The sequence below is a fragment of the Coenobita brevimanus genome, chromosome 40 (genome assembly GCF_032717465.1).
Source record: "Coenobita brevimanus isolate Jiangsu-jjx chromosome 40, ASM3271746v2, whole genome shotgun sequence".
NCBI classification, from domain to species: Eukaryota; Metazoa; Arthropoda; class Malacostraca; order Decapoda; family Coenobitidae; genus Coenobita; species Coenobita brevimanus.
Window position 1 is genome coordinate 9,535,350 of NC_136993.1, and position 27,495 is coordinate 9,562,844.

Here is a 27,495-nt window from a genome sequence, read left to right on the forward strand (position 1 = left end):
GTAGACGGCTATCGTTCTTCTCCTAGATTCATTAACAGTGGTGTTCCTCAGGGCTCTGTCCTATCACCAACTCTCTTCCTTTTATTCATCAATGACCTTCTAAGCTGTACATCTAACCCTATCCACTCATATGCTTATGACTCCACCCGTCACCTTTCCATTCGATTCTCACAACGTCCATCTCAGCAGTTACTTCAACAGGCAAGGGATGAGGCTATGGCACACCTAATGTCTGACTTGGCTCGTATCTCTGATTGGGGTAAGAATAATCTGGTTGTTTTTAATGCATCAAAGACTCAGTTTTTGCACCTATCAACCCAAGAAAATCTTCCACAGGTATACCCACTTATGTTTAATAATACTCAACTTAATCCTGCATCATCCTTGAACATGCTTGGGGTTTCATTTGCTCGGGACTTGTCTTGGAAAGATCATATTACATCTCTTGTAAAATCTGCTTCCAAGCGATTGGGTGTGCTAAGCCGACGCCGTTCCTTCTTTGCCCCTGCACAATTGTTGACTCTATACAGGGGTTTTATCCACCCCTGTGTGGAGTACAACTCTCATATGTGGGGAGGCTCCCCACATACAGCTCTTCTCAATAGGGTGGAGTCAAAGGCTTTTCGTCTCATTAACTCTCCCCCTCTTACTGACTCCCTTCAACCTCTGTCTCTTCACAGCAATGTTGCATCTTTATCGCTTTTCTATCGCTACTTCAATGGTCACTGTTCCTCTGAACTGTCTGCATGCATTCCTCCACTTCTACGACGGGCGCGTACACCCGTCTAGCAGCAAACACTCACCCCTTTTCTGTCCAACTCTCTAATGCAAGAGTTAACCGTTGCTCCCAGTCCTTCATTTATGCAACAGGTCAACTCTGGAACTGTCTCCCTCTGTCTGTATTTCCTGCTTCCTATGATTTCCAGTCTTTCAAACACAGTGTGTCCAGGCATCTCGAAATGAATGGATCTTGAATTTGGCTCTCTCTTGTATTTTGTTTTTCTGTTTGAAGGAACAGTTTTGTGGGCTCATGGCCTTTGGATCCTCCTTCCTCACATAAAAAAAGAAAAAGGCAATAGCTCTTTGCTCATCCTTCAAGCTTGGTGTACTCCTCACTATCCACTGGGACAGTAAGTTGGTTGCTGATGAGCCTGGCCAAGAAAAGTTCAAATATTTACCCATCCTGGTGTCTGGAGAGAAATTGTGAAGCTGCTGAACATCCCCAAACTGCAATACGGAACAGGAGCTGACGTGGTGGAGGTCTTTGCCACCCTGTAGTAGTAGGACCTGGTGGATTCAGTAACAAACGTGACATTTCACACAACTGCTGGAAACACTGGAATTCGGCCTGGGGCCTGCACTCCCCTGCAGGAAGCACATCAGTGAGATCATCATCCAAAAAGTCTGCAGAGTCTGCACTAGCATCATCACATTAGGGCAGGACATCCCTGTCTTTAAGCGTTTCAAGCAGGGATGGACCTCTGTTGCAGCTGATCACTTCGAGGTGCTCACCAACCTTCCTACTCATTGCAACGAGGTCATCACCTTCTGACATTTTCAACTCACTGGCCAACAGCCACGGGAAGATTACTGGAAGTTGCTCGAGCTGACAGTGATCATCTTCATTGAAGTTCCCCCTCGCGGCTTCCACATTTTGCGGCCTGGCACCTACCACCTTGCGTGTTGGATGGCCAATATCATCTACTTAGTCAAGATTTACCTCTTTCGCAGGCAGTTGAAGCTCACTGTGCAAGCTCTTGCCACATTCGAGTGGATTGTCATATTTGCCGTCATAATTTACGTCCCATACTGGTTCACAGCGCCAGTTACCACATCTGCTTCTTGGAATGACCTCAAGTTTCTCCAAGACATCCTGGACTACGTCGAGTTGGAATTCTCATCCACTGTTGGAAAGGCATTCAGTACTCATCTCTGGTACCTCTCTGAGGAGATGGTTGGCGTGACATTCTTTGATGAGTCCCTCGAGTTGGAAAAGAAGAGGGTCATGGTCACAGCTCTAGAGGACAAGGAACGTCGTGAGCCTGAGGAGAGAAGGACTCTGGAGCTGTATGTGCTGTCATTCGTGTGAAGAACCTCCCTACTTCATAACAAGCACCACTCGCTGCCTTCTGTTCTTCCTTGGCTCCTTCAATGGGTTCCTGGATGTCGACCCATCCACGTGGCTTGAACAAGATGACTACAAGAAAGTCAGGTAATACGACCAGACACTGAAAGTCACGAACAACCTCACTGAGCGAGGAGTTGTGCTCCCTGTCATCATCAAAGATGAGGAGCAACTGAAATTCCTGTGCAGGTCATAGAGGCTCATTGTCAGTGATTCTCGGACACTCAAAAGGCAACCATGGCCTCTCAAGCAAGGCAACAATTGAGTGGGGGATCTGTTCTCAAGACATCACCCCAACGAGAAGCTAATACTTTCACCATAAGAGGGACCTAGGTGTGCTGGTGGAGTATTAACCCCAGATGGTACAGCATCTGAAGTTCTGGGTCTTTGGGGCACCAGTAAATACTATCGCGGAAGACTGAAATTTTGCATGGAGGGTATATGTACCACGAGGATCAAAAGTGCTGGGTGGCCAATAAAAAATCTACAACTTTGAAAATAAGGACCACCCTATGTATCTATCTGTCTATATAAATCTCTCTCTCTCTCTCTCTCTCTCTCTCTATCTATCTATCTATCTATATATATATATATATATATATATATATATATATATATATATATATATATATATATATATATATATATATATATATATATATATACACAGTATGATCTGGTCTGTTTATCTGCGTCTGTTATCTTGCAATCCAATACTTCCAGACCGTCGGCAAATGATCCAGCAACCCCACTGGTTATGCCCAGTGAGGAGGATGGCCTGACACCCAGCAGAACAGAAACAAGACCTGTGAAAGGTCGATTTAGTTTTGAAGCCAACAACCATTTAGCAGGGTAGGTGTTGCATATTAGCCTTGGTTGGCAGTCCATTTAGGAGATGGAAAACTCTGAATGCTAATCTAGGTTTTTCTAGTAGGGGTAGTGTCCCCAAGTTTCCCCAACTTTTTTAACACCACAGATGAAAATGGAAGAAATTTCATAGAGCCTCGGAGAGTACCTGCCCAGGTCTCCAGCCCGATGAGTGAGTATGGCTGGATTGAATATGAGAGGTGTGAGTAAGGAAAGTAAAAGGTCGGAAGTGGTGAATGTTTTTAAACGGTGCCAAGTACGCCGTTATGGCACTGGGTGAAACCAAGCGTGATGTGGAAGAGTCGTAGAGTTTGAAATGTGTATGGTCGAGTACACATGAGCGTGGAAGATGAAAAGAAGAAATTGAATTGCAGAGGAGTGATGAGTGTCTGAAGGGAGTGAAATAGTATAAACGTGTCAGTTCGAGATATACTCGTATGTATGTAAAGTTCGAATACAGGAGGGCTAAGTCGTAGTGACTGTACTCGTAGCGTATACGCCTGATGGTTATAGGGGTGAGTCAGAAAAAGATAGGTTTTGGAATCAGCTGCATGAAGTAATAGAATGGATGCCCAGAAGTTATACGATGTTTGTATTGGCGGGTCTAAATGGGAGAGTTAACACTGGTGCAGTGGATAAAGTACTGGGTCGTTATGGAGCACAATGGGAGTATGACAATGAAAGGCGAATGAAGGATGTGTGCCAGGAAAGAATGTTAGGAAAGAAGTTTCTGCATTTATAACTCACATTTTAAACATAAAGATGCATATAAATACACTTGCTACAGAGGGAATGGAACCATTGCTGAAAGGAGCCAGATCGATTAGGTGCTTGTGGAAAGAACAATGCATGGGAGTGTTTGGATACGAGGGCGGTGATAGGATGATGCGGAGGTATATCTGATCATTTGAGTGTGGTATGCAGTGTTAAAGTGAGTGGTGTGAGACGAATAAAGAGAGAGAGAGGAGCCGTCATGTCAAAAGACTGAAAGTGGAGTTCAGAAATGAAGAAGTGGTGGATGAATACCAGGATAAAGTAGTGGAGGAGTTACAAGCAATGATTTGGGAACAAATGGACCTGATTATAGTAAATTTAGAATCCGGCTGGATAAAAGGCCCTATCCCCACCTCCCCTCCCCGCAGCCTGAAGGTGCAGTAGATGTGGGTATTCACTGGTGGCATCCTAAGACCTAATTGGGTCCGTGGTCTCCCTTTGTGCAAAATTTCGTTTTCCTGCATTAACAAAAATGTCAGGAAACTGGGGACAGACACTTCACTTTAAGTTTCAGGGAATAGAGAGAGAGTAGACTGAGTGAATGGGAATGATTTTTCGCTTTCGATTACCTCAAAACTTCTTATGACTTAAACCAAATAGGTATCATGAATGAAGCTGCCAGGTTCACGTTGTTACTCGAGAGAAACGGACAGTAAATATGAAGCGTCTCTCCACACAAATCCCATCTGCAGCACAGACACACACAAAAAAAAAGACAAAAGAAAAGAGTTCACTTCAAGCAAGGAATATTAGCCGGAACAGGAAACTTTACAGACAAAAAAGAAAGATTCATCATACATGCAGTATTAACAAAACTTGAAGTGTTCTGTCGAGGAACCGTCAACTACCTTTACTAGTAGCTGAGTGCCGGTATTACGGATCATGTATGCGATGAAATTGTGTAATGTACTCGTATCACGGAGGAAACACTCCGAGTCAAACTGCCGATCATGTTTCCTTGTTGTATTGGTACCAAAGTTAAATACGCGCTGGTAGTCAATATTTTCATAATGGTGAAAGATTATAGAGCCCTTAAGAAATTCCACACCTCCCAGGTTCACTGCTCGAACAACAGATGACCAGCTCGTTTCAGGGGTATACAGTAGGGCTTATTAGTCAGCGTGGAATGAACAGTCTTAGATGGTAAAGCACCACAACAGGGAGTTTCCATTGGCTGGCGTGCAACAGTTAGCTGCTATTCTGTCAATGAAAGATACCATATTTCTTGGCGAAATCGAAATCAGGCAGGCAGAGGGTAGGGTGATAAGTGGTATAGGCTGGCTGGTGTTTGTGGCATCCTTGCAGAACTGGTAAAATCTTTGAGCGAAACGGTGATTCGGGAATTACATGATGCAGCGATTTGGCGAGTTGATATCTTTGCTTGTGACAGGACAAGGATTTTGATTTCCTTTGTCTGGAACCAGAAAGAAATCAACATGTTTACAGTACTTACTGTTGTGTTACAGTACTTCGAGCGCCAAACAAAGTTATTTCTCGTGTTACTTTGTTACGAATCGAGGCCCATTTACAAAACGTGCAGAGATCTGTGCAATCGAGATTGAAGTCCAAGAAATCTACAGTTGACCGATCTTATTGTTGTGACTCCACTCCGTATGCCGACCTGAACTGTTGTTTTCCCTCAGAATTATGGCTTTTCATATTCCCAATTTCGGCTGTTCCTCAAACCATTTGGATTTTATCGTCTCCCTCACTTTTCCACCACTAATATTCTCTTTCCTCTCTTTCCCCTGACATATATATCTCTTTCTACTCATTACAGTGCATAACTTGTTCCCATGTAACTTCTTCCTGCATGAGAAGCGGTATCATTAATTTTCATAACATAAATGTTGTTGCTCCACCATTTCATCATATGTGCTGCAGAATGGCTGACCCCTTTCCCTTTCCGCAGACTCCAGCTCTCTTAATTTGTACACAATTTGCAGGTTGTATGCTAAAATTCAGTATAGTATAATCTGTCTCATTTGATTTTACCTCTCATTCCACATAAGAAAATTCATACAGGTAGTGCCCCGACGTTCATGTGTGTGTGTGTGTGTGTGTGTGTGTGTGTGTGTATACTGTATATATATACATATATATATAGATATATATATCTATATAGATATATAGATCTATATATCTATAGAGATCTAAATGTATATATATATATATATATAGATAGATAGATAGATAGATAGATAGATAGATAGATAGATAGATAGATAGATATAGATAGATAGATAGATAGATAGATACAGATAGATAGATTGATAGATAGATATACAGTATATATAATATAATATATATATATAGATAGATATATAGTATATATAAATATATATAGATAGATAGATAGATAGATAGATAGATAGATAGATAGATATATAGATATATATATAGGTAGGTGGGGGCGCTCACCATCCACTCATTCAATGAAGTGCTGCTTTCGGGTGTCTGCCCTGTCCTCTCCTCCATCCTTGATTCCTTCCATCTTCTGTCTTTTTTTCCTTCATTCTTTTCTCTTACTTCTGCCTACGGGTGACTTTACACTCCCTCTTCTGTCTTTCATTCCTTCATTCTTTCCTCTCCCTTCTGCCTGTGGGTGACTCTACACTGAGTGACAAGCCAAATGGTTTCCTGTACACCAGGAAACCATTTACTACGCTGGGTGGTAACCATATAACCAAATTTTGGTGCCTGGTGGTTTAGTTGGTAATTATTGTGCTCCAGTCGGATTGAACCGGTGAAGGTTTATATAAAGGGGTGATTGGGGTTTATTGCTCATGCAATGCCACTCAGGGATGAGTGAGGCTGGTCACTGTCATCTTAAATGTCAGTACCAACTGCTTAGCCCCGGGCTTCTACGCTCCTCATGGGGCAACGTATTGGTGCCTGGTGGTTTCGTTGGTAATTATTGTGCTCCAGTCGGATTGAACCGGTGAAGGTTTATATAAAGGGGTGATTGGGGTTTATTGCTCATGCAATGCCACTCAGGGATGAGTGAGGCTGGTCACTCTCATCTTAAATGTCAGTACCAACTGCTTAGCCCCGGGCTTCTACGCTCCTCATGGGGCAACGTAGGATTGGATGATGGATGGATGGATGGATATATATATATATATATATATATATATATATATATATATATATATATATATATATATATATATATATATAAACCCATTGGAGCCCAGTGTCCGGAATGTTGGACAGAACAGGGATTCTTCAAGTCTTTATAAAGTAGGGAACCCCGGGTAGGGACCTATGAGCTTCGCGACCATGAACCGATGGGCGGAGGGCGGTACGCTTAGTACCCACCCAGTGCCATGCCTCCCCCAGCACCCATGGGATCCAATGGGATAAATATATATATATATATATATATATATATATATATATATATATATATATATATATATATATATATATATATATATATATATATATATATATATACTGTGTGTGTGTGTGTATGTGTGTGTGTGTGTGTGTGTGTGTGTGCTTTGAGAAATAAATCCATCAACCAATTTTTTTCTCCTCATTGCAGATTTTATTGTGAATGATTTGTACCACTCACAATGTGGGGACAGAAATTTGTCAGTGTGCTGATACTTGTGTTTGGTGCGGCCACACTCTACAGCGACACTACCTCAGCATTCACAGACGCAACAACGGCGACTTCATCTGCGTCTGAACATGATTCTGCCGTTCGTACAAAGGAGCAGCTTGGAACTCAGGCTTCAGCAACAAAGGATATAGTTAACAGTTCCGTCAAAACTGGAAAATATGTGGCTGCTTCGTCAATCTTTTCTACATTCCATAAGTAAGAAAATATATACTGCTTTTAATTATTATCAAAGTGATGATTAAATTGCTAATAAGTATTTTCAGCATTACTGATATAAGGATTTTGTTTTTCATTGTTTTCCATCATATTCTTTAGTTCTATTTGAATAGCTGTCTATTTATCCATCTGTCAGTAGATACGAAGGTAGATATACATATGTATGTATGTATGTATGTATGTAGGGAGCTGCTACTGGCCGCTACCTGGCCATTAATTTTAGAATTATGACTGTGTGAAGTGACCGTATGATGTCAACCTGTCTCGGCTTACCCTGGCTCAAGTTACCACTAATACTGACTCACCTGCGACGGAGTTTGCAACATACAGTATCAGTGATGATAAGGGTCAAACTGCATCGAATCACAGGAAAGTAGCGGAACTGGACCGAATTGATAAGGACTACCCCTAAAAAATGCAGCAGCCAACCCCAGATGAATAACCTGGTGTGATCACCCTTTCGAGGAGATTATTAGGGAGAGATATTATGCTGCTGTTCAGATAGGTCAGTGAAGGAAAAATAGGCATGGCTACTGGGATGTATCAAGAGTAGCAAGAGATGGAAGAGGCACTACTCTACTCAAACTTCCAACCTCCTCCAAGTCCATCTTTTAGTTTAGTGATGGAGTGTAAAAAGTTCTCCAAGATACTGCGACATACGTTAAGAATTTGAATTAAACTTTTACATAGCAGCTTAGTAACTTAACTATTCCCATTTACTACTCTATTAGCTAAGGTATCTTACTGATCTTGGGTAAGTTTGTAAGTGATTCTAATTAGGTTAGAAGCACCCTGCTGTGCACCTGTTATTTTAAAATAAGAACCTAATTCTGTGATGCACAGTGTAGAGATTTTGTAAGTAAAGTAACGTTTATTTGTTTAGGTGTCAGTGCCTATGACTTGAACCCTCAGAGACAATCACCCTGCAAGGTCCGTAAATGATAACATAAACGTGGATGTTTTGCCTGTCTACTATCTTGTCTGCCCGCTATAAAAATCAAGGAAGGTGTATATACTGTATACCTATCTAAACAGCTCTGACAAGTGTATTTTTTTTCGGCAAATTTAAATGTGTACATTTCAAGTGCCAAAACAGTGCCCTTGATGGTCCACACTAGAATTAAATACACATAATCAAGTCAACATGGTGAAAACATGGTAGTCAATTACTGCAGATTTTTTTACTTCTACAGCCAGATCAATACGAGTATTAGCAACAGTGGGTCGGATGTGTGGACGGATTGGTGAGGTGGGTGGGGTGAGAGGGCAGGGTTGAATGGATGTTTTTACTTGATTAATGCGAGGAACAAGGAACCAGAGGCAAGAAGCCTGCGAGATTGTTCCCTCAAAATAATAATAATAATAATAATAATAATAATAATAGTAATAATAACAATAATAATAATAATAATAATAATAATAATAATAATAATGATAATAATGATAATAAATACAAAATAACAGAGAGCCAAAATCATGATCCATTCATTTCAAGGTGCCTTGACATTTTGCGTTCCAAAGACTAAAGGTCAGAGGCAGAAGACAGTACCGACAGAGGGAAACAGCTCCAGAGATAACATGTTCCATACATGAAGACCTGGGAGTATTGGCTAATTCTTGCATCAGATTGCTGGACAAGAAAGGGATAAGAGTTTGCTGCTAGACGGATGCTATGTGCCCACCCTAGTGGTGGAGCAATGCAAGTGTAAGGACTCCATATCATAAATACAATTAATTAGAGAAACATGATAGACAGATAGATAGATAGATAGACAGAGCACCAGACAAGCCTGGGAACGGGATATGAGCTTGCAAGTGTAAGTGAGGAAATGTTGACAATACATTAGAAGCAGCAAGTCAGGGGATCAAATAAGTAGTGTGTCAGCGAGATAAACATACAAACAATGCCTAGTGACCATACACACACATACACACATACTCACACAAAGGCTTCTAGAACATTTCAAAAACAGTGTAACACACGTGACACGACCCCTGCTACACCAGAATTTAGGAAGCAGAGCTCAGAAGGAGGTTTGCCATAGAACCGACAGGTAGTAAGAAAGAGTGAATAAGAAGAGAGGTCCAATTAGACTTACTTAATATATTAAGTCTCTGTAATACATACATTGCTCAACTTAAGACTTTCTCTGAAGATAATAAATCAAGATCAACTCCCTGTGTTCATCTTTAACTCCTACTGCTATTCAATTATCAAAACAATAATACAAACTCAAGACTCACCTATTACAAGAACCGAGAGTCACACTGGTGGCAGCAAACGTACGAATCTCGTCTACGAATCTACAGTGAATTTCTACAAAAGCAGGCGAAACTCTACAAGATTAGCTTCACTTCTACAGTGAATTCCTACAAAATACAGCCTACGAGCCTATGAACCTACAAGTCTACAAAACAACTCTATAAACTTCATGCAACTTCAAGCAGCAGCAAGAAGAATAAAAAAAAAAAGAAAAAAGAAAAAAACAAAGTAAAGGAAAAGAAAGACCAAAGCAACAAGCACACAAAACCCCAACACTCTCTCCCACCTACCTCCATCGCTGACGCAGAGGTCAAGACACACAGCAAAACACCAGAGCCACATTTATAACGCATCTTACTCACCTTTCTTCACCCAGGTTACGCATCACTACTCAGTTACTCACCACAGCTACCAGTGTGGGAAGCCGACGTCACCATGTGTATCTGCTGAGATGACATCACCACGCGAGTTTGCTGACACAAGGCCACGCCAATCAACGTGTGACTGACACCAGGCACTTCTCACCCACTACTCATTACTCATTATTCACATAGCTCCTACTCATACTCATTTATTTCCACAGTATTGAGTTGGAAATTCGACGTTCTATGCTGAGGTTTGCCTGTGACTACAGCTGTTAACCACCACAAGCACCAGGCCATGGAATTTCCTGAGTAATATCGTCCATCAACACAGCCCTAGAATTATCAAGAGATCTTCACTCAACCCTGCATTTTTCTTCCGAGATCGACAGTTGCATCGACACGCCTCTCCGATCTGTATCAAGTGGGTGAAATTATACTTACTCAGTTCAGAGGGACAGTGACCATTGAAATCGAGACAGAAAAGGGATAAAGATGCAACAGTGCAACAAAGAGACAGAGGTCGAAGGGCCAGTAAGAGAAGTATAGTTAATGGGACGAAAATCATATGACTCAATCTTGTTGAGAAGAGTTGAATGTGGGGAGCCTCCCCACAGATGCGAGTTGTACTCTACACGGGTAAATAGAACCCTGTATAAAATCAACAACTGCACAGGGGTAAGGAAGGAAAGGAGTCACCTTAACACACGTAATTTCTTGAAAGCAGGTTTTACAAGAAGGGTAATAGGATTTTGTAAGATAAATCCCGAGAAAATAAAACTCCAAGTGCGTTCAAAAATGATTCAAGATTGAGTTGCATATTGTAAAAAAAATTAGAGGATGCTTCTGTGGTAGATTCTGGTGGACCAAAAGATATGAGAGTCGAGTTTTTGATGCATTAAAAACAACAAGATTAATTTTACCCCAATCAGAGATATGAGACAAGTGGGAAACAGTCTGTTGAAGTAACTGCTGAGATGGATGCTGTGAAAAGCAAATGGAAAGGTGAAGGATGATGTCATCAGAGAGTGAATGAATAAGGTTAGGTGTACAGCTTAGAATGTCACTGATGAAGAGGAGGAAGAGGCCTGGTGATCAGACAGAGCCCTGAGGAATACCACTATTGATAGCTCTAGGAGAAATACAGTGGCTGTCCACAAGAGCAACTATAGAACAACCAGAAACGAAGCAAGAGATAAAGGCATAAATAGAGAAGGCAGTTTAGAAATTAAAGCTTTATGACAAATTTGATCCAAAGCCTTTGAAATGTCAAGGTCTTTGGCAAAGTTGTCGCCAAAATCCCGAAAGGAGGATGACAGTAGTATGAAAGGAAGGCAGTGGAGCGTCCCTGGCAAAACCTATACTGGCAATTAAAAGGTTGTGATAAGAAAGGTACTTTAAAATTGTTTAAAAAGAATCTATTAAAAAGCAATTAGAAATACAGGATGTTAAAGTACTGGATGATAGTTGGGCGGCTGGGAATAGTCACCTTTTTTAGGGACAGGCTGAATGACAGCAAACTTCCAGCAAGAAGTAAAGGTTTATATTAACAGAGAAAGGCGAAAGAGTTTACCTAGTCAGAGGGTATGCACAAAAGCAAAATTGTTAAGGACGAGAGGAGGGACGTTATCTGGCCCATATGCATTGTTATCTCACCCGGAAGGAATGTGGAGAGTTATTGTTTTGGGGGCAAGTTTCTTTGTTTCTTTGTTTGTTAGCAACATTACGGAAAAACAGCGGAATGAAATTACATGAAACTTTAAGGATATGTAGGCACTGGTCGCAAATGAGAGTGAGTAAATTTTGGAGGATGTCGAGTGACTCTGAAAAGTCTTGCATTTTCAGAGGGCTATAACTTGAAAATGCTTGAAGGTAGAGATATTCACCATTATCAGCATAATGGAACTCTCATATGGGCTTTCACTTGACACCAAGATCTTTGACCTTGAGTGAACCTGAAAGGTCAAACTCGAGGTCATGGGTATTCAGGAGGCTATAACTGGAAATTAGTTGCAGAAAAGATATTTACTATTATCAATATATAAGAAGTCACACTTAGGCTTTTAATTGGTACCATGACCTTTGACCTTAACCCCAACACACCGGCTGATGTGTACAGCCGTCACGATTCTGGATGCGGAGCGCCACTGGCTGACAGGATATACCAGAAGCATCTTCTCGCCACCCTTTGAACTCGCAGCCATTTTTTATGACAACCACGGGGTAGGAAGGTAACGAAGGTACCTCACTGATGCACAGCTCAGTCTGTCCATGGCACTGGTAGAGTGTAGAGTGATGATTTCCTTACCGTCCTCGTCCGATTCTGTCCCTAAATGCGTGGGACCTATTGCATCATTGATCCCCGTGAAAGTTCTGCCCTTACCGCCGGGGAAAGGGCTTAGTGACTGAACAAGTGTGTGGGAAATTATAAATAATAAACGGGTATGCACAAGTGTGTTTTATTTATATACATAAGTGAAATGTAAGGTATTATAAGTTATATCTAGTAAATGTTATGAAATAAGCGTTTTATAATATGTTTTACAAGTGCATTGCAATAAGTGTTACTGCTTATGGTTATTTGTGAAGCAATGATTGGAAATACCTTGAATAACCCATCCACTCCAATGAAAGAAAACCAAAAGTGCTTGGGAGATAAAGAAAATGACTTGGTTGGCTGTAACTAAATTTTTTCCCTCGTTACACAGAAAATAATGAATATGTGAGCATTAGCATATCTGTGATGTGAAAACAAAAAATGTATATAAGTTGTGTATAAAATTAGTACTAGATTCATGTTGCCCCTGATTAGTACAAATTAGTCACAATATCTGTACAAGTAATTACTCATACTCAACCATACTACTTGAAACAGCCAGAGCATTTACATCTCAAAGTGCAATTACCCATAATCGTGATTTCAGGTGCAAATATAAGTGCCCTAGTAGAGGGAAATTATTATAACTGACGCAAGAAGTGAGTACAGAAAATAAAGAGCTATTCTTTTCCCATACATTTACAGGGCATAATGGCGCTATGAAACGTGCAGAAAACCCTATGGGGTGCGACATGGAAGGTGTCATGACTCATCCTTACGACAGTGAGTTAAAAAAAGTCGAAAAAATGATTGGACTATTCCGAGAGACCGGGCAGTGTTACAATCACCACTCCAGTCAATGCTGCCAACGCTAGCCAGTGAATTCAAGGTCACTGGCAGTGGCGCGCACCCAGATTAGTCTGCCAAAGCACGGAAAACCAGTCATCTTTAATTTATCCTTACTCATCGACAGGACCATCTGGAGACCTCGGGTTACTTTAATTTGAAAGAAGAAGAGTTGATGAGTCTTATGTATACTTAATGTTTTCTCTAGCTAAAACAATTTGGGAGATATTAATGTTTGAAGTAAGGGTATTTTTCCCAAAATCTCGGAAATATTTGTAAGGAGGAATGGGCGATGGCGGAAAACCCCTAGTGGATAAGGGTTAAGTGACCTTGAAAATGTCAAACTCAAGGTCACGGATATTCGGGGAGCTATAACTCAAAACTAGTTAAAGATATATTTACTGTTACCAAGATATAGAAAGTCTCATATGGGCTCTCATTTGGTACCATGACCTTTGAGCTTGTGTGACACTGAAAGGTCAAATGCAAGAGCACAGATTTTCAGAGGGTTATAACTTGAAAGCGTTTGAAAATAAAATAACTGCTTTCATGCAAGGTTTGTTGTGCCTGGCACCATTTGTTAATACTGAGGCCAGTTAGGGCCGGTGATGGAGGATCAGCACCGGAATCGTCTAAGATGGAAATGAAGGAGAAAGTCTGAGCAAAGAGTTCTGCTTTTTCAGTAAAAGAAGCATCTACAAAGTCATTAGAGATGAAAAGAGGAAAGAAGGATGAAGCAAAGTTGTTAGAAAGGTCTTGGGCAAAGTGCCAGAAAGAGCAGGAAAAAACTGAGTTTGAGATTTCAAAGCATTTAGCACAAGTGATTTTTTTCTTAGCAGAGTGAAGGACAGACCTACCATCGGTCTGAGCAGAGACATAAAAGAGATGAGATTCAAGGGTGGGTTAGTTCTGATACCTTTTGTAGGTCTTCTCCTTGTTGCATCAGAACAAGCATAATGAAACTTTTTTTTTTTTTAATTAATCACTGGATAAGAGAAAGAAAAGTATGCTTCCATGCCTGAGAAAATAGCCTTCATAATGCACAGGGCACACTCAGATAGCTCTTGGCCAAGGAAACAATAATCATCCTGGGAAAAATCAAAGAAGTACTGCCTGAATGCCTCCCAATGAGCAGCTTCAAAGTGTCAGAGCCGCTGTTTTGTGGGAGGGTCCACAAGCCTTTTTCGAGCGACAGGGCAAGTTAAGGTGATGAGGTTGTGATCAGAGGAGCCCAACGGGGAGAAAAGATTAACAGATGCATTCGTTATAGGGAACTGGTCAAGTATGTTGGAACTCTCTCCAAGGCAATCAGGGTTATGGGTACAATGCTGTACATGCGTTCTTGATCATAAAGGATAGAAAAGATGTTGGCTTCTTCACCAGGTGGAGGTGGATCTGTGAAAGGAGAAGAGAGTCAATGGTGGTAATGAACACTGATATCACACAGAATGGATATTTCAGACAATGGAGAAATTGATTGGATGTGTTGCATTTTGGAAGAATGACAAAGACCTTTTCATATGGAATCAGGGGATAAATACACAACACAGATATACTTAGTGAATGACAAGATTGCTGAAGCCGGAGAGTAGGGAATTCAGAGGATATAATTTCAGGAACACGACAGCAAGGTATGTTGTTATGAACATATACACAACAGCCGCCTTTGGGTTTCGTGTTTAGAGAAAGTAGGAGGAAACAGATAATTTTTTTTAATGCCAGGAACAAGGAACCAAAAACCAGAAGCCTGTAAATTGTTCTGTCCAAGAAAAAAAAAAATAAGAGAGCCAAATTCAAGAGCTCTTCATTTCAAGATGCCTGGACACACTGCATTTGAAAGACTGGAGATCATAGGAAGTAGGAAATACAGACAGAGGGAGACAGTTCCAGAGTTGATCAGTTGCATACATGAAGGACTGGGAATAACGGTTAACTCTCGCATCAGAGAGATGGGCAGAAAAGGGATGAGCGTTTGTTGCTAGACAGGTGCTACATGCCCGACATACTAGATGAGAGATAGAGGTTGAAGGGAGCTACTAAGTGGAGGGGAGTTGATGACATGATGAGACGAAAAACCTTTGACATCACCTTTTTGAGAAGAGCAGTATGTGGGAAGCCTCCCCACACATGAGAGTTGTACTCTACACAGGGGTAAATAAAACCCTTGTATAAAATCAACAACTATGCAGAGGTAAAGAAGGCACTGAGTCGGCTTACCATACCTATTCTCTTGGTAGCAGATTTTGCGAGATCGGTAATATGTTCATTCCAAGATAAATCCTGAAAGAACGAAACCCGAAGTATGTTTAAAGATGATGCAGGGTTAAGCTAGATATTGTTATAAGTTAGAGGGTACTCCTGTGGAAGATTTTGTCGGGTTGACAGATGTAAGAACAGTTTTTGATGCATTAAAAACAAGAAGATTACTTTTATCCCAATCAGAGATATGATCCAAGTCAGTCATTTGATGTGCCATAGCCTCATACTTTGTTGAAGGAACTGCTGAGATGGATGCTGTGGGAACCGAATGGAAAGGTGAAGGGTGGAGTCATCAGGTTATGAGTGGATAGAGTTATTGTAGATGTACAGCTTAGAAGGTCATTGATGATCAAAAGAAAGAGAGTTGGTGATAGGACAGAACCCTGAGGAACACCACTATTGATAGCTCTAGGAGAAGAATGGTGGCCATCTACAAGAGCAACTATAGAACGACCAGAAAGGAAGCTAGAGATGAAGGCACAGATAAAGGGATTGAAACCATAAAAGGGTAGTTTGGAAATTAAAGATTTATGCCAGGCTTGATCGAAAGCCTTTGAGATGTCAAGCGCAATGGCAAAGCTTTCGCCCAAGTCTCAAAAGGAGGATGGCAAGGGGTCTGAAAGGTAGGTGAGAAGATCACCTGGTGGAACCCATACCGATGATTGGAAAGTAGGTTGTGACAGGATGAATGCATTTTTTTTTGTTAACAATAGATTCAAAAACTTTTGAGAGACAGGATGTTAAAGCTATTGGGCGATAGCTGGAGGGTTGAGAATAGTCACCCTTCTAAAGGACAGGCTGAATGAAAGCATATTTCCAGCAAGAAGGAAAGGTACAAGTTGATGGACAAAGGCGAAAGAGTTTACCTAGGCAGGGTGTAAGCACAGAAGCACAGTTCTTGAGGGAAAAAGGAGAGACCCCATCAGGCCCGTATGCCTTCTTAGCATTGAGGCCAGTGATGGCAGAGAATAGGCCTACATCAACTGAAGAAATTTCTATGTCGGCCATTAGGAAGTCAGAATGGGAAAGTGATAGAGGAACAGCACAGGAAACGTGTAAAGTGGCATTGGAGGAGAAAGTCTGACCATAGAGTTCTGCTTTAGCAGTAGAAGAAATAGCTATAGAGCCATCAGGATGGAAAAGAGGAGGGAAGGATGATGAGGTAATGTTGTTAGAGAGGTTTCTGGCAAGGTGCCGGAAGAATAAGGAAGAATTCGAATTGGAGAGTTGAGAGCATTTAGAATGGATAATTTTTTTTTTTTTTAGCAGAGTGAAGAACAGACTTAGCATGATTCTGGGCAGAAACATAACAGACCTAAGATTCAGGAGTGAGTTGGCTCCGGTAGCTTTTGTAGGCCTTTTCCTTGTTGTGGACAGCATAAGAACAAGCATGAAAAGGCTTTTTTTTTGCATCGGTCAAAGGATATGAGAAAGGAATATATGCTTCCATACCCGAGAGTATAACATCCGTAATGCACAAGGCACACTCAGATGGCTGTCAGCCATGGAAGCAATAATCATTCCAGGGAGAATCGAAGAAGTACTGCCCGAGGGCCTCCCAGTGGCTCCAAAGTGCCACAAATGACACTTCTTTGGAGGATCCACAGGCCGTACTGGAGTGATAGGACATGTTAAGGTGATAAGGTTGTGATCAGAGGAGCCCAATGGAAACAAACGATTAACAGCATAAGCAGAAAGATTAGTTGTCAGGAAGAGGTCATGTATGTTGGAACTCTCCCCAAGGCAGCCGGGAATACGGGTAGGGTGCTGTTGTTCACCAGGTGGGTCATTGAAAAGAGTGGAGAGCCAAAGATGGTGTTGAACATTGAAATCTCGTTGAATGAAAATTTCAGAGAAAGGGCAAATGGATAGAATGTGTTCCATCTTAGAAATAAGATACTCAACGAATTATTCATAATCAGTAGAATTAGGGGAAAAGTAAACAGCACAGATATATTTAGTCACAGAATGACAGGAAAGCCGAAGCCAGAGAGTAGAGAAATCGGACAATTGTAGTTCAGGAACACAAGGGCAAGATAAATCGTTGCATACATATGCAAAATAGCCACCATTAGCGTTGAAATGAGTACAGAGAAGAAGTAGCTACAGAGAAGGGCGTGCTATCAGTTGCCTCAGACAGCTGAGTCTCAGTTAGGAAATGAAGGTGAGGTTCAGAGGAGGAGAGATGGTGCTCAACAGAGAGAAAGTTAGAGGAAAGGTCGCAAATGTCAGAGAAATGAGGAAGAAGTGAGTGATACGGTGGTTCCAGGCATCTCACTGGGTCGTCACCAGGAGAGGGGCAGATGGTGGGGGCTTTTATGGCCACCCCCCCCCCCAGGGACTCCGAGGCTCGATGATGAGATGCCATTTTGCAAATTTTGAATAGGAATCGTAGTGTGTAATGTGCATGTACTTTGGCGTTGACAGTAAGAGGTACTTGTATTGGACAGCATGCTGGCCTACTCTCTGTTTTACTGAAACACTGAAAAAGTTCAGCAAAGGGGGTGGTCAGGAGCTAGTCCTGAGGGTTGAATAAACAGGCGCTCCAGCTCTCCCTGTCGTCAGCAGACACCTAAGACTGCTGAGTCTTAATGAGGAAGAGAAGGTGACGTTTAGGGGAGGAGAGGTGGCGTTCAACAGAGGAAATCAGTGGAAAGGATGCGAATATGCATAAATGAACATGGAGTCCATCAGTGGTTCCATGTATCTCAGTTGGCACTCACCAGGAGGGGAGAGGGCGAATGATGTTTGTTTTTATGATTCCCCCCACTCCCCAAGGACTCCTAATTTGGGTTTTGAGATGCCATTTTTGTAGATTTTGGAATAGGAAATATGGTATGCAATGTGCAGGTAGTTTGGTGCTTACAGTTAGAGAAAATTGTATAGAAGAGTATGATGGCAAACTCTTTGTTGCTGAAATAATGAAGAAAGTCAGAGAAGGGGAATGGTCAGAGGCTAGTCTGAGGGCTGATGAAACAGGAGATCCAGCTCTCCCTGTCATCAGCTTTCCAACTCACTTTGGAGTACTGCCCTGTTCGATTGGTGTTACAGGGAAGGGCGGGTGGAGTGGGTTGGAGGGTGGGAAGGTGGGTGTGTGGGGTCAGAATGAGTTGGGTGGATGTGCATGTGCATGACTGAGTGGATGTGGTGGGCAGACATGACGGGTGAGTGGATGGGCAGGGTGGGACAGAGTGTGAGTGGATAGTGGGAAAATAGGTCCATGGTTGAAACAGATCAAGGAGAATAGATCCCTAAGGAAAAATGCTGAAGGAGGAACATTAGTTTCATGGGTACGAAATAATGGGACCTCAGGGGCCTTCTCCCACAGGGTAAGAGGCCATCTAAGGTCATGGGCAATGCTGGTAAGCATAATCATAGGTTTGTATCCAGGCAATGCCGGGAACCCATCTTTAAAATATATATAAATAAATATATATATATATATATATATATATATATATATATATATATATATATATATATATATATATATATATATATATATATATATATACATATATATATATATATATATATATATATATATATATATATATATATATATATATATATATATATATATATATTTATAGGCAATAATAGGATTATTTATGAGTGTGTTGTCCCAGATGATTGGCTAAAGAGTTTAACTGTAAATGTGTATAAAGGGAAGGGTGATGCCCTGGAAAGAGGAAATTATAGAGGTATAAAGCTTTTAGACCAGATAATGAAGGTAATGGAGAGAGTTTTGGAAGGTATGATTAGAGAAAGAGTGAATATTGATGAGATGCAGTTTGGGTTTATGCCAGGTAGGGGAACCACTGATGCTATATTCATTGTTCGACAGCTTCAGGAAAAATATATTGGTAGGAGAAGGGATCTTTATTTTGTTTTTGTTGATTTGGAAAAGGCCTTTGACAGAGTCCCTAGAGAGGTGGTGAAGTGGGCAATGAGAAAGAAATAATGAAGAAAGTCAGAGAAGGGGAATGGTCAGAGGCTAGTCTGAGGGCTGATGAAACAGGAGATCCAGCTCTCCCTGTCATCAGCTTTCCAACTCACTTTGGAGTACTGCCCTGTTCGATTGGTGTTACAGGGAAGGGCGGGTGGAGTGGGTTGGAGGGTGGGAAGGTGGGTGTGCAGGGTCAGAATGAGTTGGGTGGATGTGCATGTGCATGACTGAGTGGATGTGGTGGGCAGACATGACGGGTGAGTCGGTGGGCAGGGTGGGACAGAGTGTGAGTGGATAGTGGGAAAATAGGTCCATGGTTGAAACAGATCAAGGAGAATAGATCCCTAAGGAATAATGCCGAAGGAGGAATATTAGTTTCATGGGTACGAAATAATGGGACCTCAGGGGCCTTCTCCCACAGGGTAAGAGGCCATCCAAGGTCATGGGCAATGCTGATAAGCATAATCATAGGTTTGTATCCAGGCAATGCCGGGAACCCTTCTTTAAAACATAAATAAATAAATAAATAAATATATATATATATATATATATATATATATATATATATATATATATATATATATATATATATATATATTTATAGGCAATAATAGGATTATTTATGAGTGTGTTGTCCCAGATGATTGGCTAAAGAGTTTAACTGTAAATGTGTATAAAGGGAAGGGTGATGCCCTGGAAAGAGGAAATTATAGAGGTATAAAGCTTTTAGATCAGATAATGAAGGTAATGGAGAGAGTTTTAGAAGGTATGATTAGAGAAAGAGTGAATATTGATGAGATGCAGTTTGGGTTTATGCCAGGTAGGGGAACCACTGATGCTATATTCATTGTTCGACAGCTTCAGGAAAAATATATTGGTAGGAGAAGGGATCTTTATTTTGTTTTTGTTGATTTGGAAAAGGCCTTTGACAGAGTCCCTAGAGAGGTGGTGAAGTGGGCAATGAGAAAGTTTGGCTTGGAGGAGTGGTTGGTTAGTGTGGTTATGGCTATGTATGTGGATGCTCACACCCAGGTAAGAGTGAATGAAGATTTGAGTGATGAGTTTTCCGTGAATGTTGGTGTGCATCAGGGGTCAGTCTTGAGTCCCATGTTGTTTATCATGGTACTTGAAGCCCTTTCACGTGACTTTAGAAACGGACTCCCGTGGGAGTTGTTGTATGCTGATGATTTGGTGTTGATTGCAGAGAACGAAAAGGAGGCGGAGGAAAGATTTAGGAAGTGGAGAGATGGTATGAGGCACAAGGGTTTAAGGGTAAATGCAGATAAAACAAAAGTGATGATATCTAGGGTTGGTGGCGGTACTGTCAAAGACGAGGGAGAGTGGCCATGTGCAGTTTGCCACAAGGGCGTGGGAAGTAATTCCATCTTGTGCGGTGTGTGTGATAAATGGGTGCATAAGAGATGTAGTGGTATCAGAGGTAGACTGCGAGATAATGCTGATTTTATGTGTACAGCGTGTGGGGATGAGCAGGTGGAGATTGTCAGAAATGAAAGGACTGAACTTGCTGGTGAATCTCTTGAGTGTGTGGAAGAGTTTTGTTGTTTGGGACACATGTTGTGTGCTGGAGGTGGGGCTGGAGCTAGCTCTGTGGCTAGGGTGAGAAGTGGTTGGAAGAAGTTCAGGGAGCTCTTGCCTCTCCTGACATTGAGAGGACTCTCCCTACGTGCTAAGGGGTCTTTGTATGCAGCATGTGTTAGGAGTGTAATGCTGTATGGTAGTGAGACCTGGGCAGTGAAGGAGGAAGATATTCGCCGGCTCAGACATACAGAAATGACAATGATTAGGTGGATGTGCAGTGCGTTCCTGCGCCCAAGGCCTGGTGGGGCTGGGTTTACGATTGAAGAGTTGAGAGGTAGGATGGGACTGGAGTGTATTGGTTTTGTGATGACGAGGGGTAGATTGGGATGGTTTGGACATGTGGAGAGGATGGGGGATGATAATTGGGTGAGGAAGGTCTGAAGTGTAAAAATTGGGGGTGGGGTTATGAGGGGTAGACTGAGACAGACATGGGATGAGGTCCTTAAGTGTGACCTCAGGGTTAAGGGACTGAACAGGGAGGCTGCAATGGATCGTGCAGCGTGGAGAGCCGCCATTAGGTGACCAAGGCCGACACATGCAAGCATGTTGGAGCCTTTAAAACCGAAACGAAACGAAACGGCAGAATTCTGTTATCTCAAAAATCTCTACCCTGTTGTACATCAGATGTTCCCTTTTCATGGATTGTCGTATACTGCTTTCCTTTTAGTGTTTCCTTTTTATCCCACAGAGTATCTGGGGTGTTGCTGGGAGATGAGGTTGGAATACGGCAGACTGGTGAGATAGAGTCGCTGACTACTTTACTGGGATGGATACTGGAAAGGGAGTTTGCTGGCTGCTCTCTGCTCCTTGCTTTAGACTACAGCTATTTAACTTCACCTCTTGTCACCCAGCTAAGCTCAAGCCATTACTTGAAACAGGTGAGTTGTAATACTTAACGCATCACATGCTACCTAGATAAAACAAGCAGTGCCTGAGCTTGACCAGAAAAAAAAAAAAAATCTTTAGTTTATATCTGTCTTTCCTATTTTTCTTCATACTAGCAAATATAGTATGTTTTGAAGTACATGTGTATAATTTTTTATGTTGCCAGATGCAACAGTGTAGACGGTACAGTGGTTTAAGTTTATTAGTTTTTTTTTTTTCTGAAAAACATATATTTCCTTATTTAGTGGTAGGTGGGGGCATTCACCATCCACTCACTTGGTGTAGTGCTGCTCTTGGGTGACTGCCCTTTCCTCCCTTCCATCTTTCCTGTCGTCTTTTGTCCCTTCTTTCTTTCCTCTTCCTTCTGTCCACGGGTGGCTCTACACTGAATGACTAGCCAAATGCTTTCCTATACACCAGGAAACCACATACTACCCTGGGTGGTAACCATATGGCCCCTCACGGGGCCCCCAAAACTGGGAGTGGCTTCGGTCGCCCAGGCAAGTACCACACCTCTTAGTACAACATGTACAACAACACCGTTTTTTCTACACAGAGAAATGACTCCCTGGCGGTCATTTCTCGACGACTTCTTCTAGCCGGGGACATTGAGAGCAATCCAGGACCCACCAACAAATACATATGTCCAACATGCTCAAAACCTATCATGTCGAGCCAACAAACAAAGGCTTCAGTTCAGTGCAATTCCTGCAAGAACTGGACCCATTACACCTGCACAACACTTGCATCCGGAAAGCATTACACAAACACCTGGACTTGCCCCTTACGCTCCTCCCCCCAACCCACTAACCCCCCCACCAACCCTACTCCTACTTCCTCCACACCTCCTCAGCCAAACCCACCGATCCTTCCAACACTTTCCAATCCCCCAACCCCTCCCATTCCACCCCATCCTAATCCACCCCAACCCTTACCTCCACCGCAACCGTCTCCTACCCCTTCCCCTCCACCCACACCACCACCTCCCCCCCGTGCTGCAGCAGCCAACACACATCGCACACACAACATAAACATCCTTCAATTAAACATAGATGGCATAAACACCAAAAAACAAGAATGCATGCAATTCATCAAACATCATAACATACACATTGCCATCTTACAAGAAACAAAAGTACACAGAACACAAAAAACACCTACATTTCATAATTTCACCACCATTCGACAAGACCGGGCTGACGGTGGTGGTGGTGGACTCATCACCCTGGTACACAAATCCATTAATTTCTCAGATACAATTGCACACACAAAGTCACATCTCCCCCCACATGACACCACAACAGAAATACAATCAATTAAAATACGCACTGGTAACAAATCACATATAACAATTGCCAACAAATACATTCCCCCACCCCCAGTCGTCCCCCACAGTACCACACAATGACTCTCCACAAGTACACGATGTCACTAACATACCCAACATCATCCTTGGTGGTTATTTCAACGCCAAGGCATTGCCCTGGCATGTTAACAACCCTGACACAGATAGAGGGCTGGTACTACAATCCCAGACAGATCATCTTTTCATATTGAAAAATCTCCATCAACATACCCATATCCCATACAAAGCCCTCTTACTCCCATCATCCCCAGACATCACCTTCTGTTCCCCAAACCTCGCCCCCACAACATCCTGGTGAGTGGTCAAAACTCTTGGGTCTAATCACCTCCCAATCATCATCACTACCAAAACCAGGATCACCTCAGCTCGCCACAGACACACATACACTAATTGTTAGAGAGCTAACTGGGAGGCCCTCACAACTGAAACAGAACAATATTACAAAACATTAAACAGTACACCCATCACAGACATCAACACCGCTGTGCACACTTTCAATACAATTTTACCAAATGAAGACAAAAGACACATCCCTAGAGGCAGCAGAAAGAGACAACCCCAAATTCACACCAGAAATGCAAGGTCTCATCAGTCAACGGGACACACTACGACACTCCCCAACATCCCATACACAAGACACCATACAACAAATACAAGAACTCAACACTCAAATAAATAATATCAGAACAGCAGACACTAAACTGGAAGAATTATCTCCAAACACTTGACCACAAGACAAACATCAGCAAACTCTACAAAACACTGAACAGCATCACACTCTTCACCAGCAACACTACACAATCATATGCTGCCATCACAACAACAGACACCATACCTTCAAAGAAACAACAAGCAAACTCTCTCATCAATCACTTTTCACAAGTCAGCCATCTAAACCCCCATTGCAACGACCAACGTATCATCCGACGTAAGAAACAGTTCCCCATAAACCCAGACTATGCACCTTTCACCTACAACCAGATGAAGCACTTCATCAGCAACCTTAACCAGTGAACTGCGGATGGCGTTTTTTTTTTTTTTGGAGGTGTCCATTGTGGCAGACATAGGGGTAAAAATTAAATTTCCCAAAGGCCAGATTTCGTCTTAGGAATTGAGACAACACATGCCGAAGTATATAGTAACGAAATATTAGCTCAATATTTACCTTGGCAAAGCCATGGATGAACATCGAAGTGTCTGATTCCCTACTGGAATGTATGGTTTTCGTTTTCGGTTTCCGTTTCAGGTTTGAACGCTCAAACATGCTTGCATGTGTCAGCCTTGGTCACCATGGCACTATATTCGAAATTCACCTGCGCAGCCAGGGCTGTATTCAGCAGTCGCACTCGGAACAGCCCAGACTGTATAGAGCAGTTAAAGGGTTAAGCACTCATCTGCCTGTGGACCAGAGAACATAAGCAACATTCACCTTAAACACCTTGGACCACAAGGCATACGCGCACTCACCAACATATCAAACAACAGCTACTCACACAACACAATACTCAACATCTGGAAGCATGGCATTATCATCACTATCCCTAAACCCAACAAAGACCCCACGTTACTTTCCTCACACCGTTCCATCACACTTCTGTGCACCCCCTCTAAAGTCACCGAACGACTGGTACTACAACTAGTTACGCCTCACACCCCACTAGCCCAGTCACAACATGGCTTTAGGCCACTACACTCCACAAACACTCTTCTTACAGACCTTACACAGAGAGTTTTCGATGGCATGAATTCAGCTAGGCCACCACACAGAATACTCCTAGTCACACTAGACATTAGCAAAGCTTTTGATGCCATCCCCCGCCACAACCTCGCAAACAAAATATTCAACACAAACATACTGTACACAATAACACAAAAAGATGGCTGGCAAACTACTTAGCAGGCAGATGTGCACCTGTAACATTTGTCGGTCAGTCTTCGAACATCAGAAACTTCACAAATGGCGTCCCCCAAGGATCTGCTTTGTCCCCTACGCTCTTTAACTTATACATACATGACATACCCACACCCCATACACCACAGATACTTATAGCTTCCTATGCAGATGACATAACACTCACATGTACACACGAAAATGCAAGCACAGCTGCACACATCCTCCAACCTTACCTCAACACACTACGCAAATGGTTCACCACAAACAGGCTCAAAATAGCCCCAGCCAAAGCTACAGTGACCCTTCTCACAAACTGGACAGCAGACCACAGTCACATTCCACACCTCTCCATAAACAACACTCCCCTGCCACACACACACACATACACACACACCAATAATCCTTGGTGTAACATACAATACATCAATGGCATTTAAACAACACATCACAAACATTAAAAATAAAATAACACCAAGACTTAATGCCTGAGGTCACTTGCCCACACAACATTTGGACACAACAAAGAAACCACCACCACAGTGTACAAACAGTATATATGGTCAGTGATGATTTATGCAAGCCCTGCTTGGGCTCCTAACCTCATTAAAACACACTGCAACATTCTACAGACCATATAGAACAAGGCCCTCAAAATAATCACAGGCTGCACAGCAACTACACCCATAGACCACTAACATCAAGAAACCAAAGTCCTGAAAGTCAAGGATCACCTAGACATAAGAGGCACCCAAATTCTTGCTGCAGCCTCCACAAACCCACAACATCCACTACACTACATGGCAACACATCCACACACACCAAGGAACATCAAAACAACACCCAGCACACGACATCATACACAAGGCACCGAGAGAAAGCAGATGCACGTCACCACCGCTCTATATCTGGCCAACTTGGGTAGCGGCATTACCTAAATAAGTATCTTTATATGAGTCAAGCTCTGTACAAGGTTAGACTAATGGTGTTCTAATATAAAAAAGAAGTTTTAAGTAAGACTTGGTCAAACAGAAAAGTAAACAAACCAGTGGCACAAGAATGCGCTCAGTCAGCTGATCGTTGTTTAGTCTACAATCTGCCCCAGGGAATGTAAGTACTATATGAGCTTTTAGTACTGTAAAATGACCACATACTTTAGTAAAGCAAATTTGGAAAAGAAAAGGGTTAAAGGTAGGAAGCAGGATGATGATTTCCACCAAGAACTGGTTGAAATGGAGACTCACAATAAACTGGTGGAAAGAGTACACAAGTCAGAGACGGCTTTTCAAAATGAGATTGATGAAATTAAGAAACAGATGCACTTGCAAAAGAAATAGAAAAATTAGGAAAGGAAGTCAACAAGAAAGACATAAACATAGATGAGCTAACAGTTGAAGTGAGTACACTTAGGAGGAAAATTAGTGAAATGGCAAGTACAGAAGTCAACCACGAGAGTATTATGGGAGAGTTCAAAAATGATGCAGAGACAATTAGGCAAGTAAGCAGTCTGATAGACCAGAGCAGTGATATTGAGGAGAAGATAACACAGGTGAATGAAGCTGTGCAAAGCTACAAAAATGATGTGGAAACCACCTATGTTGAAATAGTGAAAGTAAAGAAAGACTTGGAAACAAGGGTGGAAGAAAAAAGCATTAAAACGGAAGTGAAAAGAATAATCCAAAACAATCCTAAGTTAGTCAGAGATTCAGTAGATATTAACAAATCTATAGTAATCACTGGTATAGAAGAAGAAGAAGTAAAAAACAAGATCTCAAGAGACAAAAAGGAGATGGCAAATGTAATGGGCATATTGAAATAAGTATAAGAGGAAATCTGTAGTAAAAACATAGAGGAACACAAAAAGTTAGGGAAATACGAGAAAAGCAAGTCGAGACCCGTAAAGGTAACCTTCCAGAGTGTAAACACTGTGGAGGAGATGCTAAAAAATGCAAAGAATCTTATGGAAAAAGAGGAGTTCAAAAATGTATGGATAAAAAGATGCCTAACACAAGAGGAACTGGAATTACTGAAAGAGAAGAGGGAGGAAGCAAAAACAAATGATGAGGGAAGATCAAAGGAGGAGAAGAATACATAATTTTACAAAGTAATAGGATTGCAGGTACGAAAGTGGTACATAAACAGGAG